The following is a 19,301-nucleotide window of genomic DNA, read 5'->3' as shown; positions in this document are numbered from 1 at the left end:
TAGAGGCTTTGAGATATTTAGGTCCTAGAATAATATTTATCGTAAAACATGGAGAGGATTTTGAGGAGAGGATAGGATCTTTACTACGCATTGTACAAGGTTCCAACCGCATGGTCCCTATTGTAGCTGGATAAATTCGTTTTTTGACATGCTATCTCCTTTGATTGCAGTACTCTTCATTTTATGGTTGTGTCATTTCTTTGGATAATGTTGAGCAGTGTACTTAGGTTCTCCATAATGTAAGGACAAACCTTCTTGACGACGACAAGTCTTTTCTTGCTTAGTAAGACGTTCGAAATATACTGCATCAATTTACATATCATCTACTTTCGAATGTATGTGTTGAAGAGATGTTGGTATTGCTATTGAATTATAGTTATGTTGAGGTCCACTTGTACGGTTCTCAAATCAGAATTCAAAAAAGCGATTGTTGCACTTCACAGCAAAGTCAATTGCTTGACTCAATGTTTGAGGGTCAGGTAAGTTGAGCATTAATTTTTTTTACCTCATATTGTAATCTATAGAGAAATTGGCTAATGAGTGTAGCATCATCCCCCTTAGTATCAGTTAGAAGTTGTCAAAATTGTGAAGCATACAACGTTATTAATTGATTGCCTTGTTGTAAAATACGGATCTTATTGATTGCAATACGAATTGCATCATGTTTTCCATACATGGATTGAAACTCCGCCAAAAAAGCCTTTAGATTATCCAATATTGTATCTCGTCATTCAAAAAAAGATGAAAACCATGATAATGCTGAATCTGAAAGAAGTGTACCAATGAATCTAACTTGCAATCCTGGAGTTGGATAGCTTTGGGGTTGAAGTTCAATCATAAGTTGTACTTGATTGATAAATCCTCTAAACTTTGGATCTGGTGCCATAAAACTTCTCAAGTAGGGTAATTCTTGGTTTTCTAACACTAGAAGGGCATTCCACCATAAGAGAAGGAACATGATTTGGTGCAGATGTTGAAGCAGCTCCGATCATTTCTATATCTTTACTTCCTGTCAATCTTGTTTCTCTTTGTGGTGGTAAATTGAGTTGATGCATCGCAAGCATTAACTCCCTCAATTGTTCTTGCATTTGTGCCATTGCACTGTTCATTTCAGCAAGTTCTACTATGATAACACTTAGAAAAGAAAAGATGTCTAATATCGCTCAAGACAAATAGAAGGAAGGACTTGAGAATAAAAAAAATACTAAGGATAATATTGGTTTAAAAGAGGATAATCGGTAATTTCTAATATACTTATGTCTTATCAAGAAAAAAAAATAATCCACTCTTAATTAAGATTAGACAAAGCTCTGATATTGTAAGTGTACTCTTGTCAATCTGTTAAGGATAAGAACACGATAAAGACAAAAAAACGAGTGAGACTTCTCTCAAAGAAAGATGACAAAATAGAAATAACTTGATATATATATTAAGAAAGAAACTGGAATGGCTATTCTCAAAAAGTCAAGAAAACTAGACCCTTGAAACTAGACTGGAAGCAAGAAAGGAGTTGACAAGAGTGAAGAAGGCTTCACTCTTATCTCTATATATACTATCTAACTAGGAGCTACATGGTGACATTCTATAGGACCTCTAATATGTGTTGACTTTATAGGATACATGTCTTGGCTTATAAGACAAGTTTTTCTACGTGTGGGCCACATAGTTAGCTTGGTCTTCAAGCTAACAACATGTGTGGCACATGGCCAACTTGTTGACTACGTTTCTAATCCAAAAAGTCAATTAAAGATATTTATAAAGTCAAAGTAGCATCTATGAAGCTTTCATACCAAATACTATAGAATTAACTTACTTTTATCTATTTTTACTTACTTTTATCTATTTATATATGTAATAACTGGCTTACATGAGTATGTCCGTGACACCAAATTATAAATCTTAACTCTAATCAAATCTTAATGAAATCCTATTTAAATCTTAAATCCTAAATTCTAATAAAATCTTAATTAAATCCTAGATAATTTTAACCAAGCTTATATCAAATTCTAAAGCAAATAAAAATCTCCATAATTAATAATTTAATTATTTATTTTAATTCAAAATTTATATACATCTAAATATTTTATTTGAAAATAAGTATAAAATATTTAGAAAAGATTGAGCTTAAGAAATAAACCTCATAATTTGCTCAAGTATTAATTGATCTCTTTTTTTAATTTTAATATTAGTTTTTGAATACCAATATTTCTTGATTTCACTATCCAATCACTTTCAATTTTTACTTAGTTGTTGGAAATCAAGTCAATTATCATTTTTTTTTAAAATCATCTCAATCTAATTGAAAAATTACTACAAATCTTATAATTCTAAGATTTCAATCTACTTAAGTTTGAATAATCTTCAAATAAATATTTTTAGCAAGTTCAAATTTATAACATAAATTTAATTAATAATCCACAAATTTTAAAATTCACTAATAATCTCAAAAAATTATCTAAAGTATAATTTTTTTTTTTTAATTTACTTTTTATTTCTCAAAAACTAGAGTCACTGCAAAACTATCTTAACTTTGTAAAGCTCTTATAAATTCATTATAAACTTAACTCAATCAAAACCAATGTCCAAAGTACCTTTCTTTTATTTGCCCTTGAATTTTATCCTCCAATCAATAATGAAACCTAACATTTAATGTGGCATACAAATTTGAGTCTTGGAATTTTGTTTTAATCTTAGTTCAAAATTGGTCCTCCTTAAGTATAAATCTTATATTTTTTTTAGAAATATTTGCCACAAGTTACTTTTTAGTATTACCTAAAGATTCTTATATTATTATTTTTGGTAATTTATCTTCTTTTATCTTATTTATGGTCCAACAAAGTAACTAGAAGTATTTTTTATAAACAAATAGCATTAATACTAATTAATTTTAGTACCTCCTTGACCATCATCTATATTTTTGAAGTAATTTGCTACAATATTATATATATATATATATATATATATATATATATATATATATATAATGTGATATTTTTTCTTTCTTTTTTCTATTATGTGTGCTACAACATGTCCTACGAGTTGGACATGTATTGGAGGTTCTACAAAATGTTACTACAAAGCTCCTAGTTAGATAGTATATATAAAGGATCAAATGAAAATTTCTTCATTCTTATAAATTCCTTTTTTTCTTTTAGTCTAGTTTCAAGAGACTCCAGATTACTAGTCTTTGAAAATAACCATTCTAATTTCTTTATATATATATATATATATATATATATACTTCTTCTTTTTGTCATCTTTCTTTAAGAAACTTCTAACTTGGTTATTTACATCCTTCAAGTTCTTATCCTTAACACAAGATTAAACATATACCATACTTATTCTATTACAATATTTGAAGCTTATAATGGAATTACATTTTTATTTATACATATACCAAAAAGAATAAGGTATTTTAATTAATTATTTTTTTAAAAATAATCTATGTATATATTACCTTTGTATTTGTATGTAGATATAAATAGTATGTGGATGATTTTTTGTATTATAAAAAAAATTAAAAGGTCAAAAAAAATAAAAGAAGCAAACATTGTTTAAAATATTATAAATTAAAATTTTATTGTAACCAAACTACAAATAGTAGAAATATAGTAGGTCACAAGAGAGGTAATAAGTTATTTTTTAAAAACTACTAAGACACATCCAATTCTATGTATCATCTAAATTGATTTTAGTTCAAAAATATAATATAGCTTTAGATCATGTGCATACATGTTTTAATTATTGAATGCTTTCATGTATAAACATGTTTATAAAGTATCCAAAAACAGGTAGATAGTATAACAAACATTCATATCCTTATAATGCAAATATTATTTGAGCAAAACAATTCAGTCTCTTTCACTCAAATCTTTGGGACACAATCATCAAATCTGCAATTTGTGTTTAGAACTTAATTGCATCAAAACAACAAGACCAAATCCACAATGTCCTTTTGGACTCTGGTCTCTACTTCATCAAGGTTATGCCTACTACATTTTAGAGAGTATTAGACATTGAAATGATGTATTGCCTGGCAACTAAGAATGATGAGTTCATACAGCTTCACCAACTCAGGATAACAATCACCTAAGAAACTGATTTACTTTGATGAAACATGAGAATCACATAAGACATCATGACATTGTTGAGAGAAAATGAGAAGCATATTTTATGGAGTAGAGACTTCTGGAGCCCAAGCGATTCTTCGCATTTGCAAATTAATTTCTGCCAGTATCAGTAGGCAGGCTGATTGTTAACCTTTGAAGCGGCTATCGTAATTATGTGCTCTTCGTGCAAATGTTTCCTTTCTTTGGTTGCACAACCGTAAATAAGTTTCACCATGAAATGAATGAATTTCACCAGCACGATTGATAACAATGGTCATTTTCCAGCTCTTCTTCTCAAGTGTGCAACGATACGAAACATGTCCCTACTTTTTTGGATAAGTGGTGTCTGGACTAAGAAAATGCATATCGCAGAGTACCAACTGTCGAAGCTTCTACCAGGATTCTCCTTCTAGTCTTATTTACCGATGAACCATATTGTAGCCTTGAGTTCAAGCTTGGGTTCTTCCTCGAGCTCCTCTCTAGCTTGAACATTGTTGCGGAATTCTGCACGAAACTTCCCAAATAGTCAGGATTCTGTTTCAAACAATGATCCAATTAAACCTGGTCATCAAAACAATGCAGCTCATTTGAAATAGACCCCTCACTGCGTCAACTCCAAGTCACATTTCACGATACTCAAGCAGATAGAATATATATATATATATATATATATATATAAGAGCAAAGCATATTGTTTGTGCATTGAAATTGGCGGGATTATCAGAAAGCACTAGTTGTCTAAAGGGGCTTAAAAGTTGAGGAGTTCCTACTTTTGCACAGCATCAAACATGGATGCACAAAGATAGTCTCGGTTACAATCGTAACATCTCCGCTGCTCCTTTCAATCGCACTTCCTCGTCACTAACTTACTGAAACTCACAAGGGAAACATACCCGACTCAGTTTCTCAGCAATCATGAAGAGACTCGCTGCAAGCGGACATGCTTCCTCTGCATACATGCCACTGTTCGGGTCTGCGGTATCTATCAAGAAGAGCATTTCGTGAGTCACCAAAATCTGACCAGGAATAGTGAACACATTCGGTACATCCAGGAGATAGATTAAGATTTTTATCTGGAGAGTAAAGGTCTTTAATTCCACCGCGCTATATGGTAGTTGAAAAATTGTTATGATAATTCAACATGACACAATACGCTGGAGTAATTCTTCCTATTCGACCACTGTTAGGTTGCATTCTTACGTCTCCTTGTCTTTGGATTCCCAGAGCTTACCAATTTGAGCAACAGCTTCGCTGGAGTAGGACTCCTAGGCCCTTCCTCTACCTTTCCATTCTTCGGTTCCAATGTGGCGCTCTTCTTCCTGCATGCTTACTTCCCCTTCACGCACGCTCCAACAGATTCAGCACATTCGTAAGACACGATCAGGGCCTTCTTCCTAATCAGAATTGCAGTCCATGAATCACAACTCCGTCCGTCTCCTACGCTTCTGCAACATAAAGCTCGTTGACGCCAACACCTGACCACGATGCATCAAACTTTGTCTCGTAGTCGAGTCTGAATGCCGCTACAACTCCAGGATAGGCAATTTAGAGGTCACAAAGCGCCGCACACATCGGCCATTGCACGATGCACGATGAGCATATGATCTCCACGTTGCCAGCACAGTCCGAATCAAAAGTAAAATAAAATAAAATACGAAACAATGTACAACCAAAACTTTCTGGAGCACAATTGCAGTACAAACCGAAATTCGGTCTCTGTTTATGGTCGAAGGTGATTGTGTTTGTGTTTAAAATTTCAGTGTTAGGCTCTTCATCAATTTTATATCCGTTAGACATGAAAAAGAAAAACACTGTGAATTTCTATACCAAAAATATATCTTCAAACAGTATCATTCAAAACCAAAATTTCTGATTTTACTGGCTCTTTAAGCAAACATCATACTATTGTAATAAAGCACAACCTAATTCAAGTACACCATTTATTTCTAATTCTTATTTTGATACTAAATTCTTCTCCTTCTTTTTTCTTCTTTTCTTCTTTTTTATCTTTTTCTTGTTCCTTCCTAGAGTTTTGAGTTAAAAGACTAACTCCATTTTTTATAATATAGTACTTTGTTATGGCATCCAAGTGTCAATCTTTGGTGTATACTTAATAAAGGGATCATTGGCTCTAACATCTAATTTTGGTGCATATAATCAACAAATAATTACTAATCCAATGTGGCAGAGTAGAATAAGATTCTCACAAGACAATGTACACATGTTATGTAGAATAACATTATATAAGAATGTGATTGTGATTAAGAAATGCCATCCCATTGCACTTTTTAATTCCCATCATACAAGTACCCATGTCCTTAACAAAGCACAAATTTCAAGGCATTCAAAACTAGAATCACGTTATTACATTAAATTCCCACATGATATCATGATTGTATGACTCTTTGGTATCCACAAAGAGAAAATCTAACTCTTGTTCTACATCAATTGTGGTCTATTTTATCTGTTGAATTTACATTTAAAAATAACAACCAATTGCTTTGCCACCATGCTCATTTTGTACAATGTGAAAAGGTGGGTTGGCTTTTTACTGCATTATTCATCTTTCTATTTGTACAAAATTCTTGAATTTGTTACACATGTCTTGAATAAATAAACCCTGCTAACTAAACTAACTACTTTGGTTTGAGAAAAGCTTAAAATGAGTATGCTTTCAAAAATAAATAAATAAATTGTTTGATTGTATACTAATGTGATGGGAAATACTTTACTAATGTAATGTGATTCTGCATGTGTTTCTTATTTTCTTTTCCTGTTTTTCATTTTTTTTAATTTGATGAGAAACAAACGTATGTAGGTAATTTGAATGGTATTTGAGGAAAAAATAAAAATAAAAACTAAAAACTAAAAAAAACTAAAATAAGGACCCATCATATGCAAAAAAGAAAGAATGAAAGAAAGAAAGATAGCAAAAAGAACTTTCAAAATGGCAGGAAATTTTAATTTTTTTACAAAAGTGTGTATCTACAAATCAATAAATATTTTACATCTGATAAAAAGTTATATGCATGGATTCTGTTTATCCTGCACATAATTCATATATAATAATGATAATTTTAAAATTTAAAACTAAAATTTCATGCTTGAAAATTACTGTATGTGTATATAATGCACATTTAAAGTTTGAAAACATCTTAACAACTTACATAAAAAAAAATCAAAATAAGTGTGAGACTAATTATTACTTAATAATTGATTTTTTCTTATAGTTGAAAAATTTATAGTTGAAAAAACTTTATTTTAGAAATTTTATGTTATCTTCAAAAAAATGATAATCTTACTGCTATGAAAATTAAATTATATATATATATATATATATGTATGTATATTTGTTTGTGTTGTGTTTCATTGGTTGTGTTTCATAATACATTTAACTTCGGTGGATAGAAATTTTATAAATCAATCAAGAAATATTAATTGTAGGATCTAAGTTTATGACCTGAAAACAACCTCCATTCCAACAAAAATTATCAAGTAAGCAAGAAATATTAGTTGATGGGTAAAAATAACCTATATATATATATATATAGATACATACACACACACACACAGTAGTGGTAGCCCATGTAGCAAGCTAAATGAAACAATTATGCATTCTATTGTTATTTGGTTCTAATATTTGCAATCATATTTAGTCATCAATCTATCTTTAAGCATTTTTCTTCTTATTTTTCATTTGAAATATTAATAAATATACATATTTAAAAATTAAAAGTGGTAATTTTTTATTTATTTTTGTAACATAATTCATGTTGTTATATTTTATGACTCTTCAAATATTAACATGGAATGTATCAAGTATGAGGCTATGGTATAAAAGTGGTCCTAATATGAATAAGGAAATTCTATGAAGAGAGTTGTTTTCGACTTGCATGAGGCTATAGTATGAACAGAGCCTAAAGACACCGACTCAGCCTCTCACAAACTTTGTCTATTTTGTGGTTCATATTTTTAGGGTCACCATTTATTTATTTATTTATTGATATATATATATATATATATAAAAAAAAATTGACAATTTAAAAACACACTGTTGTAATATAATACAACTAATAGGTGAAAATGGTGAAGAAATTATTATATTATAGTAGATCTTATTTCAAATATTATAGCAAATTATCTTAGAAAATAGACAATGTCCAAAAGAAAGTAAAATTGAAGGTATAAATGCTACCTTTTTGCAAAGTAGGCTTCTACTTAATTTGTAAGGCCATAAATAAGATAAAATAAGATAGATTTAAAAAATAAAGAATATAAGCATATATAAAAGAAAGTTAGGAATTTATTTTAGCAAAAATTAACTCAAAAGGGCAAAATTTGATACCCAGAGAGGTTTGTTTTTCAACCTATATCAAAATGAGACCCCAAGATATAAAACAAAGCACCTATAGCAATTTAAGGTTCTTTTGTAAATTAAAGAGTGGAATTAGAGAGCAAACTTGAAAAGGTTTCTTTAAGCATTGATTTTGAGTGATTTGAGTGTGTAATGACTCTTTAAGAGCTTTGCAAAGACTTGATTGTTTTGTGAGACTTTGGAATTTGTGAAATAAAAAGAGTATTACAATTTGAGAAATTATATAAGTTTGGTAGTAGATCTATGATTCAAATTTTGAGGACTTATAAGAATAATTTTCTAAAGTGTATGCTATAAGTTTGAGCTTGATCGAATGGTTGAATTAAAGTTCATTGAATTTCAAGTAGGTTGAGGTCTCAAAAATTGGACTTTGTGAGGCAATTAGGATTTCTAAGATTTTTAGCAATCTATTAATTAAATTGAGGTAAAATTTATATGTCAAGATAATAGACTTGATTTGTTATATATATGTGGAATTTAAGAACAATTAAATAGTTTAAAAAGAAGATATTAGAGTTAAAAGTTTAACATTTAGATTGGAGTAGGAAACAAGCCAACACTCAAATGGATTTTAGAATTTTTCTTCCATTTTGTAAGTGCAATTATCTTCAAATTTTTTGTACTTATTGTTAACTTAGTTGTAGAAAAGTATATAAATTTTTAAGTAAGATCAATGGTTTGATTGATAGATATTGAAGTTCTACATAATACTAGGATTAAATTGAGTTGGTTAGGGTTTGATTTTGGATTTTGGATTTGTCTAGGATTTGATTTAGGATTTAGCATTTGTTTAGGGTTTGATTTAGGATTTAGGATTTATTTAGGGTTTGATTTAGGATTTAGGATTTATTTAGGGTTTGGTTTAGGATTTAGGATTTTTTTTAGGTTTGGTCTAGGCTATAAGATTTTTCTAGAATTTGATTAAGAATTTAGAGTTTGTTTAAGGTTTCATTTAGGATTTAGGATTTGTCTAGGATTTGATTGAAGTATATTAGGGTTTTAATTAGGATTAAATTAGAACTTGATTGAAATTTATTTAAGATATATTTGTGATTATTCTAATATTTTTAAGAATTTTTTTATGAATTCATGTAAGATTTATTGTGGATTTTCTTTTAACTCCTTTAAAATTTCTTATTGTTTTTTTTATTATTTCTTCAATGTTTCTTTTAAATTTGATTAAAGCTTGTTTAGCATTTTTAAGGTTTAATTAGAGTTTATTTAGTATTCTATTAGAATTACGATTTTGTTATAGCAATTTCTATTCTATCTTCTATAACCAAAAGCTTGATGCATTCTTGAGTAAGACTTCATGCAATACAACAATGCATAATTTTAACTTTAATTGGTAGTTTCAATATCCAATTTATATAAGATATTTTATTTTATCTTAAATATTAAAATCAATTATAATTTTTTTGATTAATAAAAATATATATATATATTTTTTTTTACTAAAGATTTTTATTTAAGAGAAAAAATAAATTGCATATATTCTTAACATAATCTAATAGCCTCAAATTTTAAATTTTTGAATCCCATAAAATATAAATAACTTTTATTCATTGGTTCATATTACTTTTGAAGTGTATATTATGTATGCACATATTTTCAAAATATAGAAATGTTTTTAGTATAAGATGTTGTTTTATATTATATTTGTTCCAATTTACTATATCAATTTAATTTTTAATATGTTGATATTTTTATTGATATAAATTTAATATAAAACAACATCTTACATTTATAATAATTGAATAATTTTTAATTTATTTTGAAATATGGCAACATTAATATTTCAATAGTATAATTTTTGTAAATATTAATAGTATATTTTTTTTAGATTCAAAATAATATTGATATATTTATTTATTTATAGCAAGTTTTGAAAAAATAAACTTGATATAAAACTAGTAGATTGATTAGAAACAAATTGTTTATATATAAAGCTTGAAATTCAATTATAAATATATAATAATTTAATTTTATGCTTGTACCTTTATTTTCTATTAATATAAATAATAAATAAAATAATTAGAATAAATATTATAATATATATATATATATATATATATATATATATATATATGGAATGGTAGAAAATCAAATGTTATAATGAGATAAGGAAAATTTATGGTTCCAAGTAAATTTAAAATTTTAGAGACCATAAAAGGTCAATTCTTTTAGAACTTATCTTAAAAGGTTTAAAACAAGAATAAGTTTTAAATAAATTTTAAATTTTAAAATATTTAAAAATATTATGCATTTATTTCAATGATCTACAATGAGATGGGTAGTATGCTTGTGGTTGCTGATTCCAATCAACTACTTGTTGTTCCTCTTCATCTCAAGTTCTACCTCATATTTGGCTAAGTTATTATACATGTTGGGCCAATAGGTGGATTGAGCTAATTTGAGTGAATTAGTCATCTCATAGAGATAAGTATCTTTACAATATAGCTCTTGTGTATTGATTCTTTGAACATTTCTCAATGCATGAGCAAATTTTGGAATTGGGACTCAAAAAAAAAAATTTTGACATGAAGATTTTTAAAGTTTAAGAAAGCTTGTGGTGGTATTTGAAAAAAGCATGGTGTCATATAGTAAATAATAAGTTTTGAGAGTCTCTTCTAAGGTTGTGATACCAAACACATATCTTGCCATCTATTCAAAGAAAGATATATCATTCTTGAAGATCTTCATCTCAATTACATTGACTTGAAGGTTGTGACAATTGTAATGTCTCATCTAATAAGTCACTAAGTGATAGTTCTTGAATTGAATTCATTGGTTGTTGATTTTCTATTTTCTTAGCATCACAAATATAAAAAAGTTACAAATAAGAGTAAAAGGTAGAATTCTTTCTTTTATGGATATTTTTTTTTATAGCAAAATTTTGCTATTCTTTATCTTGGTTTTGATGGATGTCATTGATAAAAAAATCTTAACTTTTTTTATTACATTTGTAAGATTCTTTGTTATTTTCTATGTGCATTCATTAATATTATATCTATACTAATGAATAAGATATTTTAATCTATTTTGGCACTGGTTTAAATCTAAGACTTTTTTTAGGTCGACTTCTTGATTATTATTCACTCATGTTGGATGAAGTGTCATTTTTATTCTTTTTGAGATATTCAATGTCTCATATAGCTCAAGAAGAGACATATAAAATATGGGATGAATCTTCATAGATTCTAGTAGATATAATTGATAAGCAACAAGATTGACTTGTTCACTAGTAGAAAAAGTCCAAGCCTATAATAGTCCAACTTGTGACAAAGACAAGTAGTCTTGATATTACAACAAAGTAGCCATATCATATCATCCACATTGAATTGTGGTTGTTTCTAATGATAAGCATGTGCATTGATCTTTTATTATTCTTGAGCTTCTTTTCACTATGCCTTCATTATTCTATGTAGCTCTGAAAAATAATTCATCAAATCTTGTGTTGTAAGATTATTAACTTTTACAAAGTCAAAAATATCAAGTTGTAAATGATAAGCATAATTGGCATAGAAAGGTGTTTGTTGAGTAGAAGAATATACCAAATTATTATATGAAAACTTTGCCTATGGCAAAAAAAATTGTCCAATCATCTTAATGATAATTGATGGAATACTTCAAATACTATTTCAAAATTTGATTCACTCATTTTGTTTGTCCATCAATTTGAGGATGAAAATCCAAAGACACCTTTATATCCATCTTTAAAAACTTGAAAAGGATTCTCCAAAAACTTGATATAAATTGAGTCTTCTTATCCAATATAATATCTTTGGACAATCTATGATAGCAATAGATGTTGTCAAGAAAAACGTTTCTTCACTTCTAATAGATTTAATACATGATATAAAATATAACATCTTGATAAAATAATCTACTATGAAAAATATAGAATCATACAAACTTGAGATTGAAAGATCCATGATAAAATCTATAGAAACAAAAGGTCATGATTATTCTTAAATAAGTAATAGCTGAAGAAGTTTATAAGGTCAATAACAAGGAATTTTGGACCTTGAACAAATATCACATGATTGTATAAAGTCTTTGACTACCTTCTATATTTGATGCTACTAAAAATCTTTAGATATTAGTTCTAAAGTCTTACTATATCCAAAATATCCGACAGTTGAAAAGTCATGACAAGCTTGAAGAACATGTAATCATGCTTTGTCTTTTGAAATGTATAATCATCCTTCAAAGTAGAATAATATTTTTTCAAACTCAAACTTGAAAGTATCATGAGATTTAGAAGAATTATTCTTAATATCATGAACAAGAGGATCAAAAGACAAACTTGATTGAATTTACTTAATTAAGGTTGAATCAACAATCAATTTTGATTTTATTACAAAAGGATGAAAAAAATTTAGCTTCAAGAGAATTATTCTTTCTTCATGAAAAGTTGCATTTTTTACCTACTTCTATTTAATCAAATAGGTAAATATTAGAATAAATATGTATGTCTATGATTGATATTTTATAAAAATAATTATATAGTAAAATTAACCAATGTATGCCAAATATTTACAAATAAAGGAATAAAGATTGAAATTGAAAATATGTAATTTGAAAGATTTAATTTAATTTTTAACATAAATAAATAATTTATATTATTAATCACTTTGAAAGATCAAGTAGTAGTATGAGCTTGGAATTATTGTTGTAATGTCATTATTTTGTTAATTAACATATTAAACAGATTTTTATTACTTATCTTATGTGAATTAAAAATTCACAAGACTAAAACTACTACTTTTAAATAGTTTTTATATTTGTAAAGAATATAGATTTATAAATTTTATATATATATATATATATATATATATATATATTCTTCTAAATAATAAAAAAAATATAAAATATTTGATAGTTATAAGTATTAATAGAAAAAAATTATCAGATTTTCTTTCACAATAAATATAGATATGTACATTAAAATGGTAGGTATTTTAAACTATATACAATAACCAACAATAAAATTAATAATGTATGACTAATTTGTTTATTTCAATCATATTGTATGTATTTAAATTATTTAATTTATAAATATCAATTATATTTTTGTAACTATTGAAAAATTTAAAATCTTAAAATATATTTATAGATATATTTTTTTTATTATTTTGGTATCAAATTATAAAAAATCAAACCTATTTCAAAAGAGCTAATAGAATCTTATAAATAGAATATTATATTGAGATGAATTATAAATTATTAATAAATTTAGTGCCATGGATAATTTTTTTTTAAATTCATCTTTATTAATGAGTGTCTTTTTGCTACTTAGAACTACACAGCTTAAAAACTTAGGTATGTCTAGTACAACATGTAATATTTATATAAACTAACTTGCTACAATCTCAAATACATTTCAAGTTGTAAAATATAATTTATAAAAAAATAAAAAATAGTAGCAAAATTTAGTTATGCATATTCTAAGATAATACAAATATAAAAGTATAACTAGTCAATATATCAATTTTTAAAAAACTATATATAGTTTTAAAAAAACTATCAATTTTAAAATAATTTATTGAATATTAAAAAAATAAAAATCACTAAGATAGCAATATAGGTCACAATAAATATCTATGAAGAGAGTTCTAATTATAATTCAACTAGAATTTAAAAATTTGTGATAAGTTGTAAAATCTTTTTTATTATAATATTTTTTAAAAAATACCTTTTATTATATCAAGTAAATTTATGAATTGACCAATCTTTAAAAATATATGTTTATATTTCAAAGTGGTATGAATAAGAAATGAAATAAAACATTATACATAATTTAAGGTTTTAATAAGAGCAAAAATTCTAAATAAATACTTTAATATTTGATCCAAATGTAGGTCATTGATTTTGATATCCAGAACAAGAATTTAATTAAGGATTCAAAAACAATATTAGATATTTTAAATATAAATTAAATAATATTAATAAAAATAAAAATATCAAAAATTACATATTATTAAATTAATAAAGTGTTACAATTTTTCTTGTAGTTGGTATCTAAATAATGTTTTTGCTATAATGATTAAAAAACTTCTTAAGAAAATCTTACATAAAAAATTATTAAAAGAAAAAAAGAATGTTATATATTTTTTAAAGTTCTTCCTTCTTAATTATATTTATAAGCAAAAAATATGAAATAATTAAATTTAAATTTATAAATTATTTTTAAATTTATAAATCTAAATTTAAATTATTATATTCATGTAAATCGGTTGATAAATTAATTTATTACAGAATAGTATACTTTAAGTATAATCATATAAGAAAAAAAAAATAGTATGATGCATTAAAAGAAGAAAAGAAAAATTCTAGTCATGACTTAAATCATGAAATAATATTTGAAAAGAATTGGTTATATTTGTTGGTTGTGAACAAAAAGAAACTTAAGTTTTGTAGAAATTTTTTTTTATGAATAATTTGTTTTTTGGAGCTCTGTTATTTATTACAATGAGAACTTTAATTCTTCAGATATAAAATTTACAACAAAAAAAGATTGATTATTTATAAATTATTTAGATTACTATTTTTTTTTAATGATTAATAAATACAAATAACAAAAAATAGTGAATAAAAAACATACACACACACACACACATATATATATATATATATATATATATAATATGATCCAATGCATAGATAGGTATTAATTAGTAGGGATTATTAGAAATCATTGTATGACTTCTTTCCTCCTTCCCAACATGCAACTTCTCCCCTTCTCTCTGAATATCCAACTTCTTTGTTTTGACACGCAACTTCACTTTATATCTAAATCCCATTACTTTCACAACCCTCTCTTCTTTTCACTCCTTTGTCTCTCTCTGTTTTCCCATCCTCTCTATTTTCCTCCAACACATATCATTTTAACTTTCTCAAGTTAAGTTCTTAGCAATTCCATACCTTTCTACAAGAAATTTAACCAAAAAGCAACAATTACAACTATGTCAACACAAATAATTCCACCTTAGAATCTTGCAAAACAAAACTTAGCTAAATAGAAATAAATAAATAAATAAAAACAAAAAAAAACATTACTTTAGCATGTGTAAAGTTCTATCTTAAGGCATTATGAGCAATATTCTAAAGAAGAGAATCAAACGTGAGAATATAGAACAGACCAACATTTTAAGAAAAAGATCTTCTTAACTACTTTTCTTAAATCAAATATTGTTCTTGCAAACTTGGTGCTTTAATATTGAGCTTACTAGGTAGCTTTGTCATGTGATTTGATAAAACTAGTTTTCTAACTAGTTTGTCATTGGCAAGGGCCTTGAATTTTCTACCAATTAGCTACCAAAGTTCCAAAGTTAACATGGATTCAAAAAAAATAAAGTCCCACCGTAAAAGTAATTTAGCTAATAGTGTAGCTATTAAACTTGAACTGCCTATATTGTGAGGAAGGGTAGCACAATATGAATCCCAAAATGTATACAACATAGATAAAATCACATTCTTTTACTGCACTACGCTCAACAAAATCATTGCCCAATGCCAAAATGAATGTTTAAAATTAAAACTCAAATTCTTTTTACAACCAATGCATATGGTAATGATTGAAGACAACATCTTTTTATGAAACATGTTGTGAAATCTTGAGCATTCAATTAAAAAAACAGCAGCCAACTTGGATTTCATTATCAAAATAATCAAAAAGCTTAGATGGCTAAAATTTTGTTTTAAGAATGGCTGCAAATATTTTTACAATGGTATGAGAATGGCTAGCAAGAAACTGTTGCTTCTATTGTACAATGTCCCATCTCATACTAAATAAATTTAGAGTTGACAAGCACTATATTATTAATGTTGCTTGCAAGCATAACATCAAAAATCCAATCTATAAATGTTAATATTATTTAAACATTTAATAATAAGTATTATTAATTATAAACTTTAAGATGTAATTGCAAAGGATGAATGTTAAGAAGCAAATATTTAGAAAGTTGTTAGATAGTTGAAATGATATGGACCAAGGCACCTTTAAATTAAAAAAATCTTTGGAACAAACACAAATTTCTATCTCAATACTTGACTGTTCCAAATTACGACAAATTTAACAGATTCAATGTATAAAATTAAACTTGAAGAATATCAACTGAAATAAGAACCTCAAGAAGGAATTAACTAGCTCCTAGTGCACCACCTTGTGTCTGTTACCAATCTACCTAATTCTATGGAAGAAGCACAAATTATACACAAAGAGATTTTACATGGCAATTATGTTGCCCCTACTTATACATAAAATGTTGACAGTAAAATAATCAATGAATACAAAAAATCAAAAGAAGTAATCATGTCCAAGGAAGGGAAGCTTAGTTGCTTGTAGAGTACAACTCAAATATTGGATATGATAATGGATGACCAAGCCATTGCACAAAATGTACTTTGATGCATACAAATAGAGCTTTGTAGAACAAAATAGAAGCAATTACTTTAAAATAATAATAATAATAATAATATTTATTAGCTATCATGGATATTAATTATATTCCAATCTACTACATTGGTTTTATGATAAATTGTTAATCGTTGGAGGATATTGATTTAAAAGGGATTAATTATAGATGTTCAACTTTATCAATAACTAATTACAAAAATTAAATTATGAGAATTTAAAAATATTAAAATATACTAAAATATTAATATTTTAAAAATAATTTATATTAAAAATATAATTTGTGTTCATAAAATAACCTTTATATATATATATATATATATATATATATCATATGTATGTATATAACTAAATAATTACACATATCTTTACTGTTAACTAAATTTACCTCAAATAATTTAATACAATCATCCATAAAAACTATATAAGTAATATTCACAAGCAATTACTTATTGAATAAGTATTTTTATAGGACAATAAAACTAACTGAATAAAATGACTAGTCATAAATGTGGATATTTTTTAATATATAACTAAAGAACATATGAAATTGATACATATATTATTTAAATATCTATCAAGACACCTAATTAGAATCAAAACCTATAATTATAAAAAGTAAATACAATTAAATCTTTAAATAAAATTAGTAACGATGAGATTGATTATTAAAGATCGAATTTTCTTAATATTGAAGTTTATGTATAATTATCTTAATATATATAAAGCTTTCTGTTCCTATCTATACTTAAAAAATAATATCAAAATGGAGTATTAAAGGAAAGAAAATCGTGATTTCTGTTTTAAAATAAAATTCAGAATAATACGTAATTATAAATTTTAAAATTAATATAATTACTCCTAAAAATGAGGACAAGACAAATGACTCTTCAATCTTCCCAATATTAAATTTCAGAGCAGTTCATATTAGTTCTTTGTTTCTAGTTAGTGTAATTATTTTAATTGCAACTATTTTTTCTAAAAAGATTATCTTATATGATTTGTATAATTACTCTTGTTATTATTTTAAAATATTGGTTTTAAATGTTTCAATTGATTTATAGTTTTTATATTTTTTAAAAAATCTTTATAATTTTTTATTTAAAACTAGTTTCTAAATTATTAAAATCCTCAAATTCCACCGTTGTAAATCATGTTTCATACTGTTGTAATATCACAATATTACAGTGCCTTTATTTAACAGTCTTTATACGAGTACCCTCTCATTGGTCACATATCATTCTATGAAGATAACTATATGTGTGTGTGTGTGTATTCTTTCTTTCATTCTTTCTTTGTAAAGTACCTGTACCGCATATTTGTTAAATGTATTACATAAGAACATCAACGCATATTGAATGCAAAAATACTAAGAAATAAAATCTGAACCCAAGAGTGAGCGTATCAGAATTTACACCGACTACAACAAAAAAACATACTAAATAAATAAATAATGACAACAGAGTCCATGAGAAGGGCAAAACAAAAAGACACGTGTTGAGGAAGACATCCACCGTAGACTACATAATTACGATTTCGAAATTCGTAAAACGCCTTGTTAGTGGCAGTTAATTGGATTTGGTTCACCATTCATCCATTCGCTCGTCCGCACGAATGCAGGGGGTTGGGATGTCGTCTATCCACCCGTCCATTCATCCATCCTTATATTCATCGACATTCGTATGTCCATCCATCTATCCGTGGTCGTATGAGATTGATGAGCAGTAAGGGGGATGATGAGAAGAGCGGGTGAAGGGAAGAGAAGGGAAGGGTGGGGGAGTGGGAGTGGGAGTGGGGGTAACAGGAAAGGACAGACCCGTCCTCGTCCCACCTCGGGATTGTCTGCCACACTCTGCATTCAATGCTGGGTCTCTAAAACGGCTTTGCAGGCTGGTGGACAGGGGGATCGACAAAATAAATTAAGATAGATGTAGATATTGATAGCTAGGTAGATAGATACCTATAAACACACACACACACACAGATGGATTTACAATGGAAGACAGAAGTAGTGGGCCAGCTGCATGGACACAATTCCCAGTCCCCCTGTGTGTGCCTGCCCCACTCACTCACTCTCTCTCTTAATGGCCCAGAATGTTTTCTGTTGGATGTTATGGGCAGAGAGACGCCGCGTGTGCTGTGCGTGCCAGTCCCACTTTTGGGGAACGTCCGGGAACTTGTAGGGGGAACTCTCCCTATACTACTACTACTACTCCTCTTCCTGTTCCCCCATGTTCTTTTCCAAGCCAGGGTGCCGCCGCCTGTCACTCTCTCTCACACTGAAGGTGGCCATGAGCTGATGCACCCAACCAAGGAAGGAAGGAAGGCCATGGCTCTTGTCCTAACTGGGTGGCGGGGTGAGTGGGCCCCCTGCCCCTCAAACTTACTACTACTAGTG

The 19,301-nt window shown here is 27.4% G+C and overlaps 1 long non-coding RNA gene across 1 annotated transcript; it reads right to left on the bottom strand.

The window, feature by feature from the left end:
- Positions 1-3,970: 3,970 nt before the first annotated feature.
- LOC112277525 (uncharacterized) lies at positions 3,971-7,002 on the bottom strand. Its single transcript, XR_002968408.3, has 3 exons — positions 5,341-7,002; positions 4,880-5,091; positions 3,971-4,613 (listed from the first exon to the last, which is right to left on the bottom strand). It is a non-coding gene; the product is annotated as an uncharacterized LOC112277525 (long non-coding RNA).
- Between the last annotated feature and the right edge of the window lie 12,299 nt (positions 7,003-19,301).

This window comes from Physcomitrium patens, chromosome 25, assembly GCF_059467195.1.
Source record: "Physcomitrium patens ecotype Gransden chromosome 25, ASM5946719v1, whole genome shotgun sequence".
NCBI lineage: Eukaryota > Viridiplantae > Streptophyta > Bryopsida > Funariales > Funariaceae > Physcomitrium > Physcomitrium patens.
This window is presented reverse-complemented; position numbering and strand designations above follow the sequence as displayed.